Source organism: Coffea eugenioides, chromosome 11 (assembly GCF_003713205.1).
Source record: "Coffea eugenioides isolate CCC68of chromosome 11, Ceug_1.0, whole genome shotgun sequence".
NCBI classification, from domain to species: domain Eukaryota; kingdom Viridiplantae; phylum Streptophyta; class Magnoliopsida; order Gentianales; family Rubiaceae; genus Coffea; species Coffea eugenioides.
The window spans coordinates 24,401,589-24,426,230 of NC_040045.1; the positions used below are offsets into that span (position 1 = coordinate 24,401,589).

The window sequence follows — 24,642 nt, forward strand, 5'->3', positions numbered from 1 at the left end:
ACCACATTAACTTGACACCCTTTTATTATTAAAACTTGGCAAAAGTAGAAATAGAGGCAAAATCCAACATCAAACTTTGGCATCACTTATGAGCTAATCATTAAAAAAAAAAAATTGACGAGAGGAAACAAATAAAAAAAAAAAAAAAAAGCAAAAACATCTAAGAAAAACTAAAAAGTAGAAAAACTAGCACAGCTGCCCCCCCACACCTAGATCCTACATTGCCCTCAATAGAGGAAATAAAGCAGTTAAAGTGAAAAGGACAACGAAACTTCCCTCTCAAGTGGCTACGGGGTAGGCGGGGATGATGGAGGGAAACCGATGTGGTGGAAGTACGCGCCCAAGTTCTGAGTCATCATAAATCAATTCAACCAGCAAATGCAAAACTCTGTCCACCCAAAATCTCAACAAAGCCTCCAAATAGACAGTTAATTTCTCAACTCAAAAGCAGCAATTCCAGTAATAGCAGTGTAGAAATTGGAGAATAACCACACAATCACAATCAGGTAGCCAACCAATTGGAAATAACAAATGCTAGTCAAAATACCCCAACCAGTACCACCGGTACAAAACGTAGTCCAAAATCAATGAAATAGCTATACAATGCCACACTCGCAACAGATGCTCCAACAAAGGCAGCAAATGAACTCAATTGAAACGACTACAGAAGGCAAGTGAAATCAAGAGACTAAACATACCCAGTAAACCAAAATTAGCTAACCAACTTCAAGAAGCGATGCAGGGGTCACAATGCCCTTCCGATTCAACAAACAACCCAGAAATTTGCGCTACTACAGTCCTAACAATTCAAGCAATAACCCCCAATATTTATCCAGTAACCAGTGAATAATTCCAAATCTCCAAAGAAAGTCAACAGAGGGCTAAAAGTATAATGGACAAAGCAAGCAGAGGAACCCAGGTGGGAACCCCGTCCACTGAAGACGAAAAACCAACCCAAGGAAGAATTAAACCCGTAAATCAGTCAATGACTCGCACAGGGGAGTTGTCCAAGATCATAGATAAAGCCCTTCCTAATCAGTAATTGAAATGAACATGCAACTGCAGATTTGCAACCAGATTTGCAATAGAATTGCTCGTGAAATCAGCACTGGAATCAATGGACAGAACACTCCCAACAATTGAAGTAAATTCGTCCAATTTCAACAAGCAACGCAAATGCCACCCAATTCAACAAACAACCACAGAAATAATCCAACTTTTCCATAGAAACTCTGGGTCATCGAAACCCAAACAATTCCCAACAAATTACTCGAATTGATGCACTAATTAAAGCAACAGGTGGGAGCCCAGTTGATTCCAAACCTGTCTGATGGATTGGCGGCGCTGAGGAAGGGGACAGGGAGGCTCGCGGTGTGAGAGCAAGCCATGGGCAGCAGCTAGTTGGCTCGCCGTGCGCAAGAGAGCTGGGTTGCTGCGGCAACGAGAGGGAGAAGGAGAGCAGAGGTGCGCAGTGGCGGTGAGACGCTGCGGGCCGTGCTCGCCTGGTAAAGAAACTCCAAGCAATAGAAACTCCAAGCAAGGCACAGGTAAAGAAAATCAAGCAATATACCACTTGATAATATCCACCCAAAAACACAAGAAAATGGCAACAACTCCAGCAGTTTAAAATCCAGAAAAAAAAATTAGCGACAGAGGTGAACAGCACTACCTCCACCCGTCAATTTGTTTGACAGGTGGTGATGGTGGACAGCGTCCGTAGTAGTGGCGGCGGTGAGCCGGAGCTTGGGTGAGCTGTGCGACAGAGAAGGAGAAGACCGCAGGGTCTGCGTGCAGCTGCTGGGTGGCGGACGAGGTGGTGATGCGCACTGGTAGCTGCGCGCGATGGGAGAGGGCGGTGCCAACCGTGGGCTGCGAGCATCGCCTAGACAGAAAAACTGCTGGCTAGGCTTGGAGGAGAGCTGGTGGTGGAGTGCGAAGAGGGAGATCCAGGAAGAGGGAGAAAGGTGGGCTGGCGGTGAGGTTGGTTGGAGAGAGAGAGCTGGGTGAAGGTGAGCTACCCGTGCGGAGAGAGAGAGATTCGGAGGGAGAAGGAAAGGCGGCGCGCGGCAGTGGCGTCGAGCAGCGGCGTCTCCTCAAGCGAAGGAAATGGCGGCGGCCTTGAGGTGTGCTCGGCCGAAAGAGAAGAAGAAACAGGGGAGAAGAAAGAAAGAAAAGAAAGAAAGGAAAGAAAAAAAAAAGGAAAGAAAGGAAAAGAAAAGAAAAATAATATTTGCTTTTTTTTTCATTTTAGAAAATTTTTTGTTTTTTTTTTCCTTTTTTTGTTTTTTTTTTTCAGGGAAAGACTCCCTTTTTTTTTTCTCCTTGTTACTTACTTGAAATTTTTTTTTTTTTGGAAAATTTTTTTCATATATCATCTTTTTTTTATTGACAAAATTTTTTTTTTGGAATTCAAAAGTAGATTAGCAGGAAATCAATAATCGTTCTTAAGTTTCTTTGAATACTTATCTTTCCCGCGAATGTGACGCGGGCACATCACGAAGGCACGGACTCTGGAGCTCTCCAGGTTACTTGACGTGGGCACGTCAAGAGGGTAGGAACCCTTTTTGACGAATCTGACCGTGAGCTCTTCATACGTCATGACGCGGGCGCGTCATGACAGAAGGACACCTACAATTCATCAAAAACGAAAATTGAATCCACAAATCAGTCAAATCCAAGGAAAAATATATTTAGACTAACAAACAAAAATGAACAAACAACTAAAAGGAATTGGGTTGCCTCCCAATGAGCGCCTTTCTTTAATGTCTTTGGCTAGACATCATCATGTTTTGTTCATGGAGGATAAAATCTTGTGACTCGTCTTAATGCTTCATCTTCAATGTGATCCTGGTAACCCTCATAGATGGAGTAATCTTTGAGCACACGAGCTACGATCTTCCATGGATTAGTTGATGGCGCCAAATAATCAAGCAGTGATCTCAATTTTTCATCCACCCCTCCATCAAGAGCACTTAACGGTTCAAGATATTTGACCATAGCTACTCTTAACTTATTTCTGCCATGAGACTCAAAAACTTCCGGTATAACAAAATCAATCTCATTAACAGAAATCATGGAATAAGAGTTAAGAAAATGCGGGTTAGGGAATGGAGGTGGCGTCACCACATTTGATGATTCTTCACTGGATTCTTTCACTTGAATGGATTGCGGTTGGGGTTCCATTTCTTCCTTTTCTGCTTCTTTTTCAACTGCATCTGTAGATTTCTCATTTTGACACTCTTGCATCTCCTCATCACCAGTCAAGCAAATTGCACTCTCATTTTCTTCTAGATCAACAATGGTTTCCGAGGGCAATTCTTCCATTTGAGAAGCCAATCGATTTATTTTGGATGTCAATAGACATAGTTGATCTGCCAGATAACTCATTGCATCCTTCATCATCTCATTCCTCATTTGTGTCTCCTGTTGGAATTGGTATGTATTAGTAGCTATTGGTTCAACTATTTCTTCAAAAGACATACCTGACATAGATGACGATTCTTGAGACTTATACTGCTGAAAATTCATGGGCCCCTTTGTATAATTATAATTGGAGTTATCCCACCATCCTTGATCATACCCGTTTGGATTAGGGTTATACCACGTTTGAGACCAGGGTGAAAAATCTCCATAATTGTTGAGTGGGACACTCAGATTATCTTGATATTCGGGGCACATACCGGTTGAATGATCCCTGGCATAACAAATTTTATAGGTTGCAGCAGCCATTCTTTCTCTAATAGAGTTTAGTGCCTCTGAGTATGCAGACTTAGCGAAAAAACTAGTCGCATCGCCTTTCCCGGAAAGAAAATCCAGTATTTCACCAAAATACGAAGTGTTAGAAGCCATAAACTATATCAAAAAAAAAATAAGAGAAAAATAAATAAAAAAATGAAAACAAAATGAACTCAAAAGGAAACAAATTAATCTGACACCAGTCCCCGGCAACGGCGCCAAAAATTGACAGGTTGTCGAAGTCTGTGCAATAATAAAACCTGCTCAAACTAAAAGTAATTTCTGTAGATAGTGGTAAGCAGGGTCGAATCCACAGGGACTGGGAGTAATCGTTTCTTTAAATTCACAGTGACAAGGGGGGTGTTTTTATCTCAGGGGTGACAATTTAAGCAATCCAACTAAAAGTAAAATAATAAAAATAAAATAGCCAATTAGAAATTAAATAACAATTTACTAAAATCAGAGGGTCTAGCCAAGGAATAACTTCAGCAACGGTTCACCTAATTGATCATCGATGAGCAAAGGCAATTCCAATTATTTATCAATAAATAGGTTATAACTGCCAAACAAGCGATGGCAGTCAACCCCTCCTTACTGTGTCGGTGATCAAGGTACGCCCGTTAATCACTGCTCTAATTGAGAAATAATCTTAGGTACGCCCATAAGATTTAATTCCCCAATTGCCTTACGTATTAGAGGAGCCCTATTCTAATCAAATAACGCACTACCAGGGTTATTTTAGATTAGCCCGCGTATTCCCCTGACACGAACCCAATCATGCCAGTTATCACTATTTTGAGACAATTAAACAATTACGGATTTAACGTCCCAATTGATAATAGATTATCAAATTAACTAATTATCCGGATCCAAAACAATCAATTAATTAAACAATCATAAGCACTGCAACCAGGGAATATGCAAATACTAATAAATAAAAGAAAAAGATAAAATTAAATCGATCTCACAATTTTAGGCGACCCAAAGCATCCGTTGTCCCTTGACTAGGGTGAGGAAATTAGTTCATAGTTGATGAACAAAATCCACCGAAAATTGGAGAGAAAGTCACATCCATCAATTGGAAACTGGGTAAACTTAATTCGATTGACCACTGACTAGAAAGAAAAGCTACAAAATACTTGATTGTTTGTTTGCTTCTGCTCCATACGAATGAAGAGAAAAACTACCACTAAAAGCTAAAAAGGAGACAAGTCAAAAGCCAGGCTAAAGGACAAAAAACTAAGAAGAGAGTCAGTGCTCTTCCTCTGCGCAATTCCTATTCTAATTAGCCTACTGCTCCTGTGCGGCGTCCGCCGCACGAGAAGAAGAAGCTCCCTTTTTTCCTACGCAATTTTCCTATATAAAGTAGTGCTCCTTGCGGCGTCTCCTGTGCGGAAAAATGAAGATTTCGGCCCAATTTGCCCAATAAGGGCTCACGTTTTGTTGTTCCAAAAATGCCCCTAGGACAAGTTCTATCATCTAGACTCTTTTTCTGTCAAATTAGCACCTGTTATTATATTTTTGTTCTACTCCCTGAAATAAATGCAAAATACTAAAAGTGAGTAGAATCCCGCAATTAATCCACATTAAGTCAGGTAATAGGAGAAATTAATAATGAAATAAATGATAAAATTGCAACCTATCATTCTTTTCTTTCGCTGTTGACCGATTTTGGGGAGACAAAAAGTGATGGCCTTTCTCAATTGCTTCGCATGGTTTGTTCTCCACTAATGGAGAACTAACTTCTTATTTCTAGTCAAGGGGACAACTCAAGATTTGATTCAACAATAACTGTGAGATCTAAATTATTTTAATTATTTCTTTCATTTATTGGTATTTGTATGTTTTCTGCTTTTAATTGTTGTAGCTATCGTGTATGATTGAATAGATGTGCAATATTTAATTGTTCACGTAGGCTATTTGCTAATTGGGGGTAGTTGAATCCGTAATTGCTCGATTAATTCCGTCCCGGTAGCAACTGGTATAATTGGGTTTATGTCAAGAAAACATACGATCCAATTTAAACAAACCCTCGTAGCATGTTTGTTAGTTCGAGTTGGGCTTTTCTAATTCTTAATGAAATCTAGAAATTAAATCCTACAGTCGTACTTAAGATTATTTCTTGATTAGAGAAATAGTTAACGGTCGTACCTTGACTATTGAAAAAGTAAGGAAAAACTGGTTGTTTATCGTGTGTATGACAGCTATAACCAACCTATTAATAAATGTCGGAATTATATTTGAATCGATGATCAATTGTATGAATCATTTCTGAAGTGTATCATTGGCTAGAGTTTCTCCAATTATTTCTCTCAATTAATTATTTTTTACATTTAATTTATTTAATTAGCAATTCTGTGACCCCCCCACTTCTCCCTAAGGCAAATCAGAGAGTATCCGCGGGACGCCAGCCCAACTCTCGCCGGAACTCACTACAATCCACAGTTCAAAAGCTCGAAATATTTTAAATAACTTCAACATATAATTGAAGTACTTCAAAATATTGCATGCTTATAATTAGTTAGCTTTCAAGCTTAATATAAACCAAAAGAATATGTACTACAACCATCCGTTATAATACAACTTAATGTCTTTAAAAGAAAACAATTTTAGTACTAGTCGCAAGCACTCTCGGTCTTGAACCCTGTTAAAGAAAACAAAAACGTGGAATGAGCTACACAATCCAGTGAGGTTCCAAGACACTCTAACAGTTTTAATAAATCAAGTAATTTGAACATACTACATGTATGGTTCCAAGTTGCATATTTGGCACATTAACATGAGATAGTTATCATTGTACGAGTAATTTAAGCATAACACAAGCATGGTTCAATGTTGCATCTTGGCACATTAGCATGATACAGTTATCAGTATGCAAAAATAAACACACATTGAAGAATACAGTGTTCCAGTGGAACCATTTCAGTCAACTGCACCTTATAACTTCAGGTCCCCTCAGTTTGTTTGGCCATCACCTTATCCCTCCAGTGGTAGTACTCGAGTATATCGAAACGGTGTCCTAGGGTTTCAACCTACCCGACTGAGCCCAGTCCTGACTCGAGTAGGTTAGTAACCAAGGGCAGGGTCCAGTTCAGTTTAGAGCTTACAACATGCACAAGTAATCAAGCAAATCGGTGAACAGTAAAAATTTATCATTTTAGTAGATCGAGTGAGATAAAGTACACACTCGCCTTAAAACGGTGAACAATTTTATATGAGCAATTATCAGTAATACTTAACACTTAAACACGTAAGCAATATGCTGTAATTTCATATGAACATGTAATTTATGATAATTAAGTAATCAAGTAAGCAGGTAATCAAGTAAATCGGTAAACGGTAAGTAATCACGGTTAACGGTAAATGGTAAACGGTAGTAGTTCACGGTTAATCGGTAGACGTTTATCATTTTAGTAAGTCGAGTGCGATAAAATACACACATGCCTTAAAATGGTGGAAAAGTTCATAGAAACAATTATCGGTAGCACTTAATAGTTAAACACATAATGACCATAGAGTAAACATGTCATAAAACTATTCAAATCACGTACTCCTATATGGAACACTCACCTATTCAAAACAAGTGAGTAAGTGTTCAAACAAGTGTTTAGGCGTCCTCTTTGAGTTCCTCTTGAAGGTCCTCTTGAACGCCTGAGCAAGTAATAATTAATTTTACTTACAATCATGCATTTACCAAGAAAGGATGCACACTCAATTAGACTAAATCAAAGTCTTAAAAGAGAGGTTCAATTCTCTCAACCCGAGATTTAAGAGTGAAGTTTTAATATCCGAAGAGAGACTAGCATCTTCCATGAAATCGAGTTCAAAACGTTCAATCTATATCGAGAAAAGAAGTCAAGTTCCCGAAATTGCATTTTCTAAGAAATTGACAAAATTCAGTTTTGTGTGTCAAATTTAGAAAAATCATATCTTGCACTCAGTAGGTCCAAAAATAAAAAATTTGGTATCATTGGAAACTAGTTCCAAAGTAGTAAAAGTTCTTAGAAGACACTTTTCCATGATTCTAAAAGGAAGACACTCAAAATTTGGCTCAAAATTGCTGATTTGGACTCCCCGGACAGATTCGGGTTGGTTTTTGGTAAACTTTGGAAATTCGGAAAAATTCACAAAAAGTCAAATAGCCTTTGAAATTTGTACCTCAATTAGAATTCCAATCAAGGTTTAAAACACAAAAGCAGAACCAAAATTGGAGTTTCGAACATCAAGATATAGCAGTCCGAAGTTAGCTGAAATAAAGACAGATTGAACATTTTCCAGATTTGAAAGGCTATCTTTGAAATATCATTTGACCATCGATTTGGCATTGGAACTACACCAACTTGGTATATGAAATTTTCCATGTATGAACAACATTTCTACCAAGTTTCATGCAAAAATTCCCACGGAAAGGCAGTCATTAAAACCACTAAATTTCAAGAAATATTCCAAGGCTAGAATGCTTTCTCACGTCTCCTTCCTTTTTAAAAGCTTTCTTCTACACAATCAACTTCAATTAATTCAAGTATTGAAACTAATGTTCTATAAACATCCAATAAGAAATTTAGAAGTAATTGACATCATGGTTTTCGAAATATAACTTCCCAAATTAGATTTGACCATTTGGCCAAGAGAAAAGGAAAAGTTTTTCAGATTCGAAGAGCAACTTTGGGACATCATTTGTATATCGAAATGGTCTTAGATTGAAACCAAAATTGGTACAATTCAACTTCCATATGAGAATTACCCCTCTACCAAATTTCATTTGAAAATTCTCATGGGAAGGTAGTGAACTAAACTACCAAAGTTCAAGAAAATCCCAAGACCAATCTGTCTTTTGCTTCCTTTTTCATTTTCAAACATTTTGCCCAATGAAAATGCTTCAAATCTGGCCCATTTATGAAACAAAGGTCTAAGAAACATCCAAGATACTTTTGGTAGGTGGTGACATCAAAAGTTTCAAAATAACAAGTCCCAATTCAAATTAAGGCATTCAGCTAGCCAAAAAGAGGGTTTTCCATCACTAAGACAGTTTTGTAATTCGGCCACAACTCACTCAATTCGACTTGGGATTGAGCATGGTTGGTGGCGTTGGAAATTACATTCATAAGGCTACAATTTCTCAGAATAAATCATTTGAAATTCTATTCATAGCTAGCTCAAATTCAAGCAACAAATTCCAGCACCTCACTGTCTCTCTAGCACAGTCGTGAAACAGGACAGGTAACTTTAAAAGTTTGTACAGTTCACTCAGGTCGAATCAGGAGATACATTTTATACCTTTAGAAAAGTGGAAGTATCTAGTTTCTAATACCATAAACGACACTCGATTTCGACATCGGAGCAAAGAGTTATGGTCATTTAAAATTCACTGCCAGAGCACCTCTATACACGTTTTCCAGCTTTGAAATCATTTCGAAATTCAACTTTTAGCTAACCAAATCAAGTGATTTTGGTGAAAAATTTCCACACAACCTATACAACATATCTATATCAAAATCAAGGCAATTTAACCACAAAAAAATAGCACCAAGGGTTCGGTAAAAACAGGGCAGATTCGGCCCTTCAACATGCATCACTTCTTTTGATTTTCTTTTCACTCTTTCAACTTAAATCCACTAGATTAACACTTAATCAACACAAATAACATCCAAACCCATCAAATCAGATCATCAAGTCCATTGTGAGATTTCATATAGCTCACTCACATGATTTTGAACAATCCAAAGCTACCCACATGAAGTTACAAGCTTCTAAGTGTAATCTAACTTACAAAAGCTAAGATTCAAGGGTTAGATCATTTGCTACCTTCTTAGATGTTGAAGACCAGAATTTCAGCCACTAAGAAGCTCCAAGAAACCGTGGAAATGGTGTTCCTTTCCTAGTCCAAGTGATTTGCAAGTTGGATGCAAAATTTGAGGTGATTTGGAGTAAGATTTGAGGTAGAAATGAAGAGTTTTCTTTCCTTTCTTTTTTTCTTGTTTTTGGCCGGCACTTGAGATGAGAGAAAAGAGAGTTCCAGCCGGCACTTGAGGTGAGAAGAGAAGGGTTTTGATCTGATGTGATGCTTCCTTGAGAAGCTTATGAATTTGTGATCCAAAATTACTCCAAAAATCAACTAAGAATAGTGTGCGCACGCGCGTGATTTGTGCTCATTTCCTCTTGGGTTTGTTTCACTTGTGCACTAAACGTCTAATGCACTTCCATTGATACTATTATTATTCACTCTTAATAGTCTAAAAATAAAGGTCTAAAGTCCCTCAATTAATTGCGCGTGCGAAAACGCGTACTTCCAACTTGTGCGCGATAAAGTGCAATTTCTAAGAAATTCTTATAACGATAACATAACTAACTAATACTAAGGTAATTAATCATGAAAATAACTATTTTAGAAATAAAAACATGAGTTCGCACATGAGTCTAGTATTAATTCCTCAAATCTCCAATTAATTTGTACCAGCGCGTCTTTCGGAAAACTTTCGACGCGCACACGATATAAGCTTAATTTTAACTTACTCACATCTAATCTCTCAATTAACTTTTCTTTAATTTACTATTGATCATTCTTAATTCTCCAAGACTAATATACTCTAGGATCGAACATAGTCTCGAAAAATGTGTACTCCTTATTTCTCGCTAAACGAGTCCTAGAAAAATTAATTTTACTAACGAGACGTGTTAAAAATATAATTGAGACATTATTCCATGTAAATAAGTTTAAAATGATTGAAATAAAATTATTCCGAGAAAACGGGTGAGTAAATAATTAATTAAGCTAGTAAACTAAAATATAAATAAGAAAAATTCGGGTCCTCACAAATTCATTAGAATTTAATCCTAAATTCCCCCGTTTGTCTTGACTCAAAAGAAAACGAATTTTTCCCCAATCCCTGAGGAGATGACCCTACTCGCCATTGTCTACTAGTTAGTAATTTTGTCAATTAGTGGTATATCGGATTCAGCACACTCTTCGGAACCCGGATGAATCAAGTAATCCATTGCACATTTAGAGTCCCTGCTATAATATTTGGAATTGATTATTAGCTGTTTTTGGTGGAAGTTAGATTTTTTATTATTATTGCACAGGCTCGACAACCTGTCATATGTCTAGCCAAAAACGTTAAAGAAAGATACTTATTGGGAGGCAATTCAATTTCTTTTAGTTGTTTGTTCAAGTTTTAGTTGATTGCTTCAATGAGTGTTCTTAAAGTTTTCCCATATTCTTGGTTCAATTTTTTGTTTTTGATGATTAGTAGGTGTTCCCTAAACATGACGAGCCTGCGTCAATAGTGCATGTGGTAACGTGCAATTTTCAGGTGCTTCACTAGAAGGGTTTCAACCCTCATGACGTGCTTGCGCCGAGTTGCCTAGAGATCTTTTCCTTCGATTCTGGAGCAGACTGACCGATATGATATGCTCGCGTCAATAGGGCGCGTGATGACTTTGAATTCAACAGACTTCCATCAGAAGGGTTGTTACCCTCATGACGCGCCCCGCCAAAAGGGCGCTCGGTAACTCTTAATTCCCAAGTCTTTCATCAGAAGGATTCTTGCATTCTTGACATGCCCACGTTATGTATTAAAAAATATATATATAATTAAAAAATAAATTAAAATAATAAATTTTTTGTTTCACCTTAAAATTTAATTTTAAATTTTCAAATTTTAAAATCTGAATTCAAAATTTAAATAAAAAAACCACAGCTTTTTCCTTCTTTCTTTCTTTCTCTTTTCTTCCTTTCTTTCTCCCCTATTTCCCCTGGTTCCCTCTCGGCCAAACCCTACAAAGCTGTCGCCATCCTCCTTGTTGCTACCACCATCGCGCTGCCTTCTCTCTCTCTTTCCTGTCGCTCATCTCACTCGTCGTGCGCCGTTGCAACCTCGCCCACCAACGCATGCCGCTACCCCCAAAACCCTTGTTGTCCGCCACTAGAGCTCATCGTAGCCCTCCATCTCTCCCGCGATGGCAGGCTGTCAGCCTGTGCAATAATAAAAACCTACTCAACTAAAGTTAATTTTTGTAAATAGTGGTAAGCAGGATCGAATCCACAGGGATTAGAAGTAACTGTTTCTTTTCAAATCCACAGTAACAAAGGGGGTGTTTTTGTGCAGAAGATGACAATCAAATAAATTCAAATAAAATCTAAGAAACTATTAAAAATTAAATAACAAGTTACTAAAATCAAATGAATGATAACTAAAGCTCTAGCCAAGAAATAACTTTAACAATGGTGCACCTAATTGATCATCGAAGCAAAGACAATTCCAATTATTTATCAATAAATAGGTTATAACTACCAAACAAGCGATGACAGTCAACCCCTCCTTACTGTGTCAGTGATTAAGGTACGCCCGTTAATCACTGCTCTAATTAGAAAATAATTCTAAGTACGTTCGTAAGATTTAATTTTTCAATTGTCTTACGTATTATAGGAGCCCTATTCTAACCAAATAACACACTACCAGGGTTATTTTAGGTTAACCCGCGTATTCCCTAGACACAAACCCAATCATGCCAGTTGTCACTATTTTAGAGTAATCAAACAATTATGAATTTAATACCTTAATTGACAATAGATTACCCAATCAACTAATTATCCGGATCCAAAACAATCAATTAATTGGACAATTATAATGACTGTAATCAGAGAATATGCGAATACTAATAAATAAAATGAAAAGATAAAATTAAATCGATCTCACAATTTTTAGGCAAACCAAAGCCTCCGTTGTTCCTTGACTAGAGTGAAGAAATTAGTTCATATTTGATGCGAAACACCCATACTAAATTGAAGAGAAAGCCGCGGCCATTGATTAATCATTTACTTCGTCTTACGTCCGAAGAAAGAAAAGGAACTACTAAAAACTAAAAGGAAGAAAAGTCAAAGTTCTCCCAATCTTACTCCTGTCATGCGTAGGAGAAATCCACTACTAAAAAGTAAAAGATGAAAAATCATAAAGCCCAAAATCTAAAGTGCTGCTAGCTATTCCTATTTCCTATCTAAGTAGTCAACTCCCCTGTGTGGCGGCTTCCCCTGGACAAGAAGACTCCAGCCCTCTTTTTTTTCCTTGCTGTCTTCGGCCAAATTACCCAAAAAGGGCTTGCGTCTCCTTGCTCCAAAAATGTCCCTGAATGCCTGCTATTTGAACTCTTTCCCGATGACTATCAAATTGGCATTGATTATGATATTTTCGTTCTACTCCCTGAGATAAATGCAAATTACGAAAAGTGAGTATAATCTAATAATTAATGCACATCAGGTCAGGTAATAGGAAAAATTAATAATAAAATGAATGATAAAATTGCACCTTATCAATTCTCTCCACACCTAAACCATGCTTATCCTCAAGCATGAGAACAGCAAACAAACACCAATATTTGACAATGGCTATTGCTCTATCTACTATATTGCCAAGATACCAAGAAAAACATAGACCAAGCATCAGTGGTCAAAATCCAAGAAACATCACTCCGGTTAGCTTCTACACCACAAACTCCTTCAATTCTAGATTAACTAATATAAGAAAAAGGAATGACACACAACATTTATCAGTAAATGTTCCAATTATTAACCAAAATCTCAACATTAAATTCACAAATCGGCAAGCTGACTTTTATCACACACTAACACAACTTTCACTTCTTTTTTTTCGTTATTTATTTTTTTTTTCTTTTTTTTCAATACCACAAAAAACTTAGTTTCTAGCCATCGGAGCCTATTGACGCGAACTCCAACATTTGTCAAATGAAGGAGCCCGGTTACTCAGCTCCTATCGCTATACGATCACGTACTCATAGAAATTACTACTTTTTAACGTGGAAATCGACACTTTAGGTGAAAACCCCCAGTTACTCAGTAGTAATGACTAGCGGAGTACAGTTAACTTTATTTCACAGCCAGATAACACAATAACTCAAAATAACATATCAAAAGAAAACAAAAATGGCAGCCGCTAGCCTCATTTCTTCAAATATGAAGAACTAAAGTTAATACTGGACCAATTCACATGAAAATGCCAACAATCATTGCCTATGCCTAGAAAAGTTAACAAAGAAATCAAAAGAGTCAAGCAATCACCGATATTCACCAAAGAGACGTTCTGGACTTAACCACATTAACTAGATACACTTTTATTATTAAAACATGGCAATAGTAGAATTAGAATCAATAACCCAACATCAAACCTTGGTACTCACATGAGAGCTAAGCACCAAAAATAAAGAAAGAAAATGAACGAAAGATAGACAAATAACAAACTAGAAATAAAGGAAAAATATCTAAAAACTAAAAACTACTAAAAATTAGAACCACAACTGATCCCCCCCACACCTAAACGATATATTGCCCTCAATGTAGCAAATAAACATTAAAAGTAGGAGAAAGGACAACAAAACTTCCTTGAAATCGAGTCAAAGTGGTGGTCTGAAAGGGAGAGGAGAAGCTGGCGGCATCGACTGTGGGAGAACTTCGGCACGCGAGTGGTGAGTGAGCAGAGGCGGCGGCGGACAAAGGGAAGAAGGGATCGGGGAAGAAGAAAGAAAGACAAGAGGAAGAAGGAAAGAAAGGAAAGAAAGAAAGAAAAAGGAAAGGAAAGAAAGAAAAAAGAAGAAAAAGACAAAAGAAATAGGTTTTTTTTTTAAATTAAAAATTTGAAATTTGAAAATCCAAGCTACGGTCAAATGAAAGAAAAAAAAAATTATTTCTTTCTTTTTATTTTTATTTTTATTTATTTATTTATTTTTTACTATATTATTATTAACAAAACTTATTTTCGAAATTAAAAATTAGAGATTAACAGGTAATCGAAAATTTTTCTTAAGATTTGAATACTTACCTTTCCCGTGTACGTGACGCAGGCACGTTAAAAAGACAAGAGCCCTTCTGACCATGAGCTCTCCATACGACATGACGCGGGTACGTCATGTCAGAGAGATACCTACGAGTCATCAAAAACGAAAATTGAAGCAAGATATCAGTCAAACTCAAGGAAAACATATTTAAACTAACAAACAAAAAACGAACAAATGACTAAAAGAAATTGGGTTGCCTCCCAATGAGCGCCTTTCTTTAACGTTTTTGACTAGACATTGTCATGTTTGTTCATGGAGGATAAAATCTTGTGACTCGTTTCAATGATTCATCCTCTATATAGTCCTGATAACCCTTGTAAATAGAGTAATCCTTGAGCACATGAGCTACGATCTTCCATAGATTAGTAAATGGCGTCAAACAAGTCAACGATAATTTGAATTCTCCATTCACTCCTCCCTCACATGCATTTATTAGTCCAAGATATCTTGCCATCGCCACTCTTAATTTATTTCCGTCATGAAATTCAAGATTTTCTGGTATAATAAAGTCAATTTCATTAACAGGAATTGAAGAATAAGAGTCAGGTGAATATGGATTAAGGAATGGAGGAGATATCACCGCATTTGGTGGTTGTTCACTGGATTCATTCAGTTGGACGAGTTGATATTGGGGGCTCATTTTTTGCACATCAACTTCCTTTTCAACTGCGTCTTTAGATTCGTTTCCTTCAAACTCTTGCAATTCCATATCATTTGGCCGGATAATTGCACTCTCATCTTCCTCAAGGTTGATGTTGGTCTGTGAGGGCAATTCTTCACAAATGTGAGAAGCCAATTGCGTTATCATGGATGTCAATAGATGCACTTGATCCGCCATCCCGGATGTCAATAGTTGCACTTGATCCGCCATGTTACGAATACTCGTTTGTGTCTCCTGATGAAATCGATATGTATTAGCAGCTAGTAATTCAATCATTTCTTCAAGAGACATACCTGACATGGATGATGGTTATTGAGACTCTTGCTATTGAAAATTCATTGGCCCGATCGCATAATTAAAATTAAAATTATCCCACCATTCTTGATCATACCTGTTTGGGTAAGGGTCATACCACATTTGAAATCGAGGTGAAAAATCTCCAAAAGTATCAATTGGAGCACTTAGATTATCTTGAAATGCGGGGCATGTGTCGGTTGAATAACCTGAGACAAAATAAGTTTCACAATTTGCAACAACCCATTGATCATTAGAAAAAACACGAGTCTCATAATCCCATTCAGGAATAAAGTCCAGTCTATCATCAAAATACGAAATATTAGTAGCCATAAACTATATAAAAAAAATAAGAGAAAAATAAATAAAAAAATGAAAACAAGATGAACTAAAAAAGAAACAAATTAATCTGACACCAGTCCCCAGTAACGGCGCCAAAAATGACAGGTTGTCAACCTGTACAATAATAAAAACCTACTCAACTAAAGTTAATTTTTGTAAATAGTGGTAAGCAGGGTCGAATCCACAGGGATTGGGAGTAAATGTTTCTTTTCAAATCCACAGAAACAAAGGGGGTGTTTTTGTGCGGAAGATGACAATCAAAGAAATTCAAATAAAATCTAAAAAACTATTAAAAATTAAATAACAAGTTACTAAAATCAAATGAATGATAACTAAGGCTCTAACCAAGAAATAACTTCAGCAATGGTGCACCTAATTGATCATCGAAACAAAGACATTTCCAATTATTTATCAATAAATATGTTATAATTACCAAACAAGCGATGGCAGTCAATCCCTCCTTACTGTGTCGGTGATTAAGGTACGCCCGTTAATCATTGCTCTAATTAAGAAATAATTCTAGGTACGCCCGTAAGATTTAATTTTCCAATTACCTTACGTATTAGAGGAGTCCTATTCTAATCAAATAACCCACTACCAGGGTTATTTTAGGTTAGCCCGTGTATTCCCCTGACACAAAATCAATCATGCCAGTTGTCACTATTTTAGAGCAATTAAATAATTACGGATTTAATACCCTAGTTGACAATAGATTACCCAATCAAATAATTATCCGGATCCAAGACAATCAATTAATTGGACAATTATAATCACTGTAATCAAAAAATATGCGAATACTAATAAATAAAATGAAAAGATAAAATTAAATCAATCTCACAATTTTTAGACGAACCAAAACCTCCGTTGTTTCTTGACTAGAGTGAAGAAATTAGTTCATATTTAATGCGAAACACCCATACGAAATTGAAGAGAAAGCCGCGGCCATTGATTAATCATTTACTTCGTCTTACGTCCGAAGAAAGAAAAGGAACTACTAAAAGCTAAAAGGAAGAAAAGTCAAAGCTCTCCCAATCTTACTCCTGTCATGCGTAGGAGAAATCCACTACTAAAAAGTAAAAGAAGAAAAATCACAAAGCTCAAAATCTAAAGTGCTGCTAGCTATTCCTATTTCCTATCTAAGTAGTCAACTCCCTTGTGCGGCGGCTTCCCCCGAACAAGAAGACTCCAGCCCTCTTTTTTTTCCTTGCTGTCTTCGGCCAAATTACCCAAAAAGGACTTGCGTCTCCCTGTTCCAAAAAATGCCCCTGAATGTCTGTTATTTGAACTCTTTCCCGATGACTGTCAAATTGGCATTGATTGTAGTATTTTCGTTCTACTCCCTGAGATAAATGCAAATTATGAAAAGTGAGTAGAATCTAATAATTAACGCACATCGGGTCAGGTAATAGGAAAAATTAATAATAAAATGAATGATAAAATTGCACCCTATCACGCGACTCAATTCCCCATTGCCACTAAATTGCTGAATCATTTTGTTGGAATTTTGAGGATAATCTGGTTGTCGATTTAAATTGCTGATTTGGTGGGGCAATTGCTGAGATTTTGGTTGAATAGATTGTGTATTTAGTTGCCAAAACTGGGAGACAGCAGTGATCGTTGGCGTTCATTATTGCTTTCACTGGATATCATTGCTATCCCTGGTCTCTTGACAGGTGCCGAACCTGTGCAATAATAAATACATGCTCAAACAAAATATAATTTCTGTAGACAGTGATAAGCAGGGTTGAATCCACAGGGACTGGAATATTTGTCTCTTTTAAAGTTCAAATTAACAACGGGGGATTTTAGGAAAATTAACAATGAGCTATACTAATCAAATATTACAATTAAATAAAAATTAAATAGCAAACTATAGAAACTCAAATAGTATTGGACAGCTCTAGTCAAGAAGCAACTTTGGAAATGGTTCTTCTAATTGATCATCGCTGCAAGAATATTCCACATATAAACTGATAAACAAGTTATAATTGTCAAACAAGTGATGACAATCAATTTTTCCTTAATTATTGATAGCCAAGGTACGACCGTTAGCTATTGCCCTAATTGCAAAATAATCCTAGATACGACCATAGAATTAAATTTTACAATTGCCTTAAGATTTAGAGAAACCCTGTTCTAACTAGATAACATGCTACGAGGGTTGTCTACAAATTAGCCCGTATATTTCCCTGACATAACTCTGATTAAGCCAGTTGCCACTAATTTAGAACAATCAAACAATTACGGATTTAATTATTCTAATTGGCTCTAAGTTACTGAATTAATCTAACATCCGGGCCCAGAATAATGGAATAATACAATAACCATGAGGAAATAAAACAAGAAATATACGAATACTAGAAAATAATATGAAAACTAAAATCAGTTAGATCTCACAATTTATGTCGAACCAATTCCTCCATTGTCCCTTGACTAGAAAAAGAGATTTAGTTTATCCCTATTGAGGAGAACCCACGCAAAATTGTAACAATACTTGTGACATACATTGTCCCCAACTGAGACGATTCAATTCGTTAGAATAAGGAAAAAAACTACAAATAATGGCTCATCAACATATATAGAATAAGAGCGAGTGGGGGGTTTTGGTCTGAAGTTTTCGTCGGCCAGGTTTAGGTCTGAAGTTTTCGTCGGCCCTCGTGCTTGTCATGTGCTCTTTAGCTAAGTTTCGTGGTACGTACGATGGCGTTTTGTATTTTGGCCGCTGAATATGTTCTTCTAACCCTAAACTTTGATGCGCCGTCTCTCATCTCCTCCTTTCCTTTTTCCTCTCTATTTTCTGTCTCCATTCCTCTAGGGTTAGATACACCTCTTCTCCTCAGACTCTCTCTGTTCCCTTCCTCTTCCTCTCTTTCTTTCTCCGGCTCTTACTTTATCTTCCTCTAAAACCGTATTTATTCTGCATTTCCCAACCTCTCAAACTTTTCTCTTCGGAATCTCTTCAAGCTTCTAAACAACCTCTAGACGATTGAAGATCCACACAAGTGCAGATTAATAGTTCAATTTGGAATCTCATTACTTGATTCAATGCCACCCATTTCAATTATAGGGATCTATTGGCTATATGCGCCAAGCTCAGGGGTCTATGTCCAATTAACCCGTTCAAATTCTAATTCAACCGTCTATAAGAGCTTCTTTAGCGGCCAGATTAAGAGCAAATCGAAGAAATCAAATAGTCGGTCAGCGTTCATTCAGGTTTGAAAAACATCGAAACCCTAGGGCATTCCGGTTACTTCCTTATTTTCTGATTTTTTGAACTTAGCAGTTTAATTTCATCTTATTTGGCTTTCTCTTATTTAATTTTTGTGACTTTTTGCAGTTTCTTCTCAATCAAAATGGCTCGTACGAAGCAAACAGCTAGCAAGTTCACCGGAGGAAAGGCTCCAAGGAAACAGCTTGCCACAAGGTATATATGCTTTCTTCCTCGGAATGAATTGTTCTGGTAATATTATTTGAGTACACTAATTTGTGAACTTTGATGTCATTTTTTTTTGAAGATTTAGCTCGTATTCTTGTTTATAGTCGTTTGTAAACTTACATAGCTCCTCCCTGTATATTGAGATTTATTTTCACTCTTTGTTAAATTTTTTATGCAAATTGTAATAATTATGTGTACGAAATACTGGAGGACTGGTTTCTCTGGATTATTTGGTCCTTCTACGAGTGCAGTACTGACTGAATTTGGAATTTCTATATATATATATATATATATATATAGCTATGATATTTTATTCTTCGATAAACACGATAGATTTTGCTCAAAATTTTCAACAGTATTGCACTCGTAGAAGGACCAAATAATCCAGAGAAACCAGTCCACCTTGGCTGGTTGTATTTTTTTGCATTTTTTAGGGGATTTTTTTGAAAAACTGATGATCTTTCAAAACAATGTTGCAAACTTTTGCTGACCCTGATGGTGAATATATATGTTAAAAGTACATACATCCAAGAAATTAATAAATGAAAGAGCAAATACAGATGTACAGAAGATTGAAACCATTACCACTTAGTAGAAGCATGCTTATGTTGTACGAAGTAATTGTTCTGGACTATAAAATATAAAATGTTAACTCAATGTTCAGGAGAAAGGTGATAACTTTTATCACTACAGAAAGTCAATGCTTGGATTTGGTATTTTGTGTTGTGTGTTGTTTCGTCTTACAAAAGATGTCCATCGCAAGTTGTGAACCGTTACATTGATGAAGGTGTTGCAGAGCTTGTTCAAGGAGTCTTGTTTATTGATGAGGTTCATCTATATATATATATACACATTATTATGAATGAGTTTGGGTGTTATTTTGGTATGTTCTAAGTATTTGAAGCATCTTATTTGCAGGTTGATATGTTGGATATGGAATGCTTTTCATACTTGAACCGTGCTCTAGAAAGTTTTCTATCACCAATAGTGATTTTTCCCGCAAATAGAGGAATATGTAATGTCAGGTATAAAGCAACGCTGGTGTAGTTCTTTGAATTATATCTTGATTTTCATCCTTTCATTTCTTTAATTATTGGTTGCTATAATCTCAGTGGAACATCAAGAGCGTAGACTTGAATCACTTAATTTTGCATAGGTGCTCTTAACATTTATTCTCAATCTTAGTTCATCCTCTGAATTATTTAAAATTATTGTAGATGCTCTCTGAATGTGTAGGTCACATACTGGTGTTACCTTCCACATGTATATGTTGAAGTTAATTTGTAATTAATCAATGATTGATTAATGCTTAAGACAGCTTTCTTTTTTCTGCCCGAGGAGAAAGGGGGAAGGGGATGAAACTTTGGATTCTGTTGTACATTATCTATTTCTCAATTTCATCAATAGGTGACATACGCATAGGCATCCCTTTGCCGAATAATGTTGCAGTAGTCTTCCTACAGTCTTTCGCCAGTAGAAGAGTGTATTTTTCACCAATAGTTGCCCGCATCTTAATCTTTATAGTCTGATTGCAGAAAATTGCTGGAAATCCTATTTTTAGCTAAATTGAAATCTTTTTTTGTTTTTTGGTGTGTAAAGGAATATATATGACGTCCTCGTGGCATACCCATCAACTTAATTGACAGATTAGTGATTATACGAACTGAAATGTATGATCCAGCTGAGATGATACAGTTTCTAATATGATATTCTTTTACAAACTTATTTATGCTAATATAACCTTATGATTGTTTTACATTGATACGTAGCTGTTATGATGTTTGTCCAGATATTAGCAATTCGTGCATAGGTGGAGGAACTGGTAATTGACGAAGAAAGCCTGGCTCTCTCTCATATCCCTCCACGCTGCAACTCCAGGCCACTTGTACCCTCTCCTCTAAAAAGAAGTTGTCAATCCCCTCTCTCTCCTTCTTTGATCAATTGCAAAGCTAAAGTTTCCTTGATTCTTTCTTTGATATTTTTTTTCTCCCTTTTTATTCTTTTCCTCTTTTCTTTCCTTTTTTTTCTGATCAATCACTTGATTACTAAGAGAGCTGAACTATTTGTTTTCCAAAAGTCATTGGAAGCTTCCAAATCTGTAAATGAAGCAAAGCTCCTCCTCCACCACCATAGATTGTCATGTGCCAAATTGGCGACTCTATGACTTTTCCCCCTTCTCTTTTTTCTTTACTCTTATGTTTTAATGGATATTTAGTATTTTTTTCCTCAAATGCAGCCACAGTACAAAAAAGCCTATGATGAAAGCTCCAGTGGCACCATCAATTGTTTGTCGTATTTACCATAATGTTCTACAATCTGTAATCCCACGATTCTTCTTCCTTTACATTTTATTTTTTTTAATTCCTTGTTTCTGGCACCTTTAGTTTTCCTTTGCTTGATTTTTTGCTCTTTTTCACGCTCATCTTGGCTTATTTCGTGTCATTTTCTGAATTTATTGCCAGGTACAATGGAATAAGATGGATTTTTCTAATTATCTAAATTCACAATAATAGAGGAAGGATAGCAAGGAATATTTACTTTCTGTATGTTGGGTTAGTAGAATTTCAAATCCTGATTCTTCAATTTGTTCACCTTATATTTCTGTTTCTGTTCCTTGGCTAGGATTAAGGATTAAGGCCTGACAAGGTTTGTGCCCTTTCACATGCACCGTTGCAGGTCTGTTTTCTCTCTATCTTTCGCAAGCAAACAAACAATGCAATCATTCATGCTCATTTTAATTCATTTGTAATGCAAAGACTTTATTTAATTACATGTACCATCTTGTAAGAGCATTTCTACATCAAATCTCCCTTACAAGAGAACTCCCTTGAGCTGGCTCAAGATCTCCTACCAAGATGGTAGTTGAGTTTCATTATTTTGCTACTTTTCTTGATGTGCATGTATACATTTCATATTGTTCTTTTCTTTTGATTGTTTTATTAAGTGTATATTGGATAGGTTGAAAATTGCGTCTGCTTGGCAAAGAAGGCAATGACAGCATGTCAGAATAAATATTATTAGATGTGGTGCGATTTAAAATTGTCACTCACAGCAAGGTCTTAGGTATCCTCAAGGCTCACAATATATGTAATAATAAGAATGAAAATAAATCAACATCATCTTTAATGTTGCATTTCTACTCTTATTGTTGAAGTTATTATAATATTAGATTTTTTTTTGGCTGGCAGAAGTTGCACCAAAATTTCCTTTGTATCATTTGATCAAGCAAGAAAGATATTTCCTCCCAACTGGAAATAGTATGCCCTCTCGTCCCTCTTTCTCCCTATTGGCTGTTTTTATAAGCACGGTTAAAGATTGGATTAGGCTTATTTTAGTTGAGTAATTCCCATTGTTTGATGATTGTATATTCTTGAGTTGTGTCTTCATTGTGTGTTAATGTGCCAGTTTACCGTCTAGAACTTATTTCTAAATGTATTAATTTTTGAAAATTTTCCATGCTTCTTTAAATATCCCTCTGGTTATATGGCAGAGAAAATGGGACATGGGTTGTCTGTTTACAAGTTGGTTTTGTTCTGCAACCTTAACATGCTATTGAGCTATAGTTTTCCTTGTTAATTTTTAGTAGAGTATAATTTATATACTTATTGCAAAAAGATAATCTTGTCGGTTTAAATTCCTTTATCAGCCTCTATGATGCACCAGAGGCTTTCTCATTTTTTTCTCTAGATTGGCCACCGCAAGTAATAATCTTGAGATACTCAGTCGTGAATTCTCTAAATATCTCTCTGGTTATCATCTTGCAGTTTCGATGTCATTTATTGCTTTACATGTATCTTAAAGTTAAACCCCCCCTCTTTTCTCTAGGAAAAAAATGCGTTTAAGAAATCAGAAAAATAATTTGATTTGATCATTTCTTTAATAAGGACTTGGTTATTTTCTCATTTGAAACTTTCCAATGTACTGCAACTCTCTTGATTTCACTTTATAGATTTAAAGCTGTTAAGAAATCTCTGATCATGAATTGCAGGCTTATTGCTTCTGATGGAGTTAATATCACACAATTTATCAAGTGTTGTATCCTATTCGAACGAGGAAAAAATACTACAAACATACCAGTTGTGAACTGGATAAAACAGCTTGTTGCAACATATTTATCAGAACTATGTGGCCTCAACAACTTGTTGGAAGCCTTTAGCTGTGATGCGGATCAATGGAGCTGAAAAGATTTAGATTATCACCTTCAGCTATGACTGTATTGGCATATGTATATATGGCTTTTGCTAACATCAATGTTGCGAAACCTTGGCCTGTTGCACTTTGCTATTATTTTCTAATTGGAAAATGCAGCATTGTTCACTAGGCTCAGTAACTAGAATGATATTGTGAAAAACTGACTAATAAGAAAGTTGAACATTATCGCAAATGCTTTGGCACATATGTTATGTATATCTTGCGAGTATTGTAGTTTGTGCATGTAAAGTACTTTGCCTTTGCCTACTAGGAGCTACTCTGCAGAGTTTTGATAAGAGTTTGTTATCTATACATTTATTAAATGGACAAAGATATTATCTATTAATTTTTCTTCTTTTGTTGTTGCCTGCTTTCTTTGTTCTGTCAAATGTTTGTATAAATAATCAGTGTATACTGTACTGAAGCTTGTTCCAATTTCCAACCTTTGAATGAAGGATTCTTCTTTTGTCAATTCAATTTATATTTTCATATTGAGGTAAAATCATTTTGGCCAACAGGGTAATTTGTTGTTTGGGCTGAGATATATTTGCTTCGAGCGTTATTGCTTGGGCTTGGCCAAAAAACTGTAGTAATGTAAAAGGCATTGAAGGGGCGTAATGCTTGTGTGTCATTCTCGCTACTAATGAAGTGAGGGGATAAAAATAGTTGATAAGGTGGATAGAATTCTGTGAGTGACAAATGTCACTTTGTTACAAATCATGATTTTCGCAATGGCGAAATACTACTCTCTATCCACCAGGCCATGACTTTTGTAACTGTACTTCATTATATTCAACTTTGTGTATACATGGCATTTCCCATTTTCCATTTAAATCTCAATTTATTATCTACCACCATCTTCTACTTTGAAGAATTAATCTCCCTATGCACCTTATTTATACGATATTCATCAAATTTGCAACCATTCTATAATTACAATTATTCCAGTCTCTAATATAATGTATGCTTTGCACAATCCATTTTTATCTTCCAACAATTAGTGCAATTAAACTTATAATTTCAACTTTTTTTTTACATTCAATGGGGCATGCTAAGCACTATTACCAACGCATATTTGACATATTTGGCAGGGCATATTGTCTTTAGTTACCTACGCGCATCGCGCGTTTTATAC

The 24,642-nt window shown here is 36.2% G+C and overlaps 1 long non-coding RNA gene across 1 annotated transcript; it reads left to right on the forward strand.

Moving 5' to 3' along the window:
• The first annotated feature begins 19,306 nt into the window (after positions 1 to 19,306).
• On the forward strand, positions 19,307 to 23,800 carry LOC113753668. Its single transcript, XR_003465057.1, has 5 exons — positions 19,307 to 19,340; positions 20,235 to 20,341; positions 21,106 to 21,992; positions 22,505 to 22,573; positions 23,305 to 23,800. It is a non-coding gene; the product is annotated as an uncharacterized LOC113753668 (long non-coding RNA).
• The last annotated feature ends 842 nt before the right edge of the window (positions 23,801 to 24,642 follow it).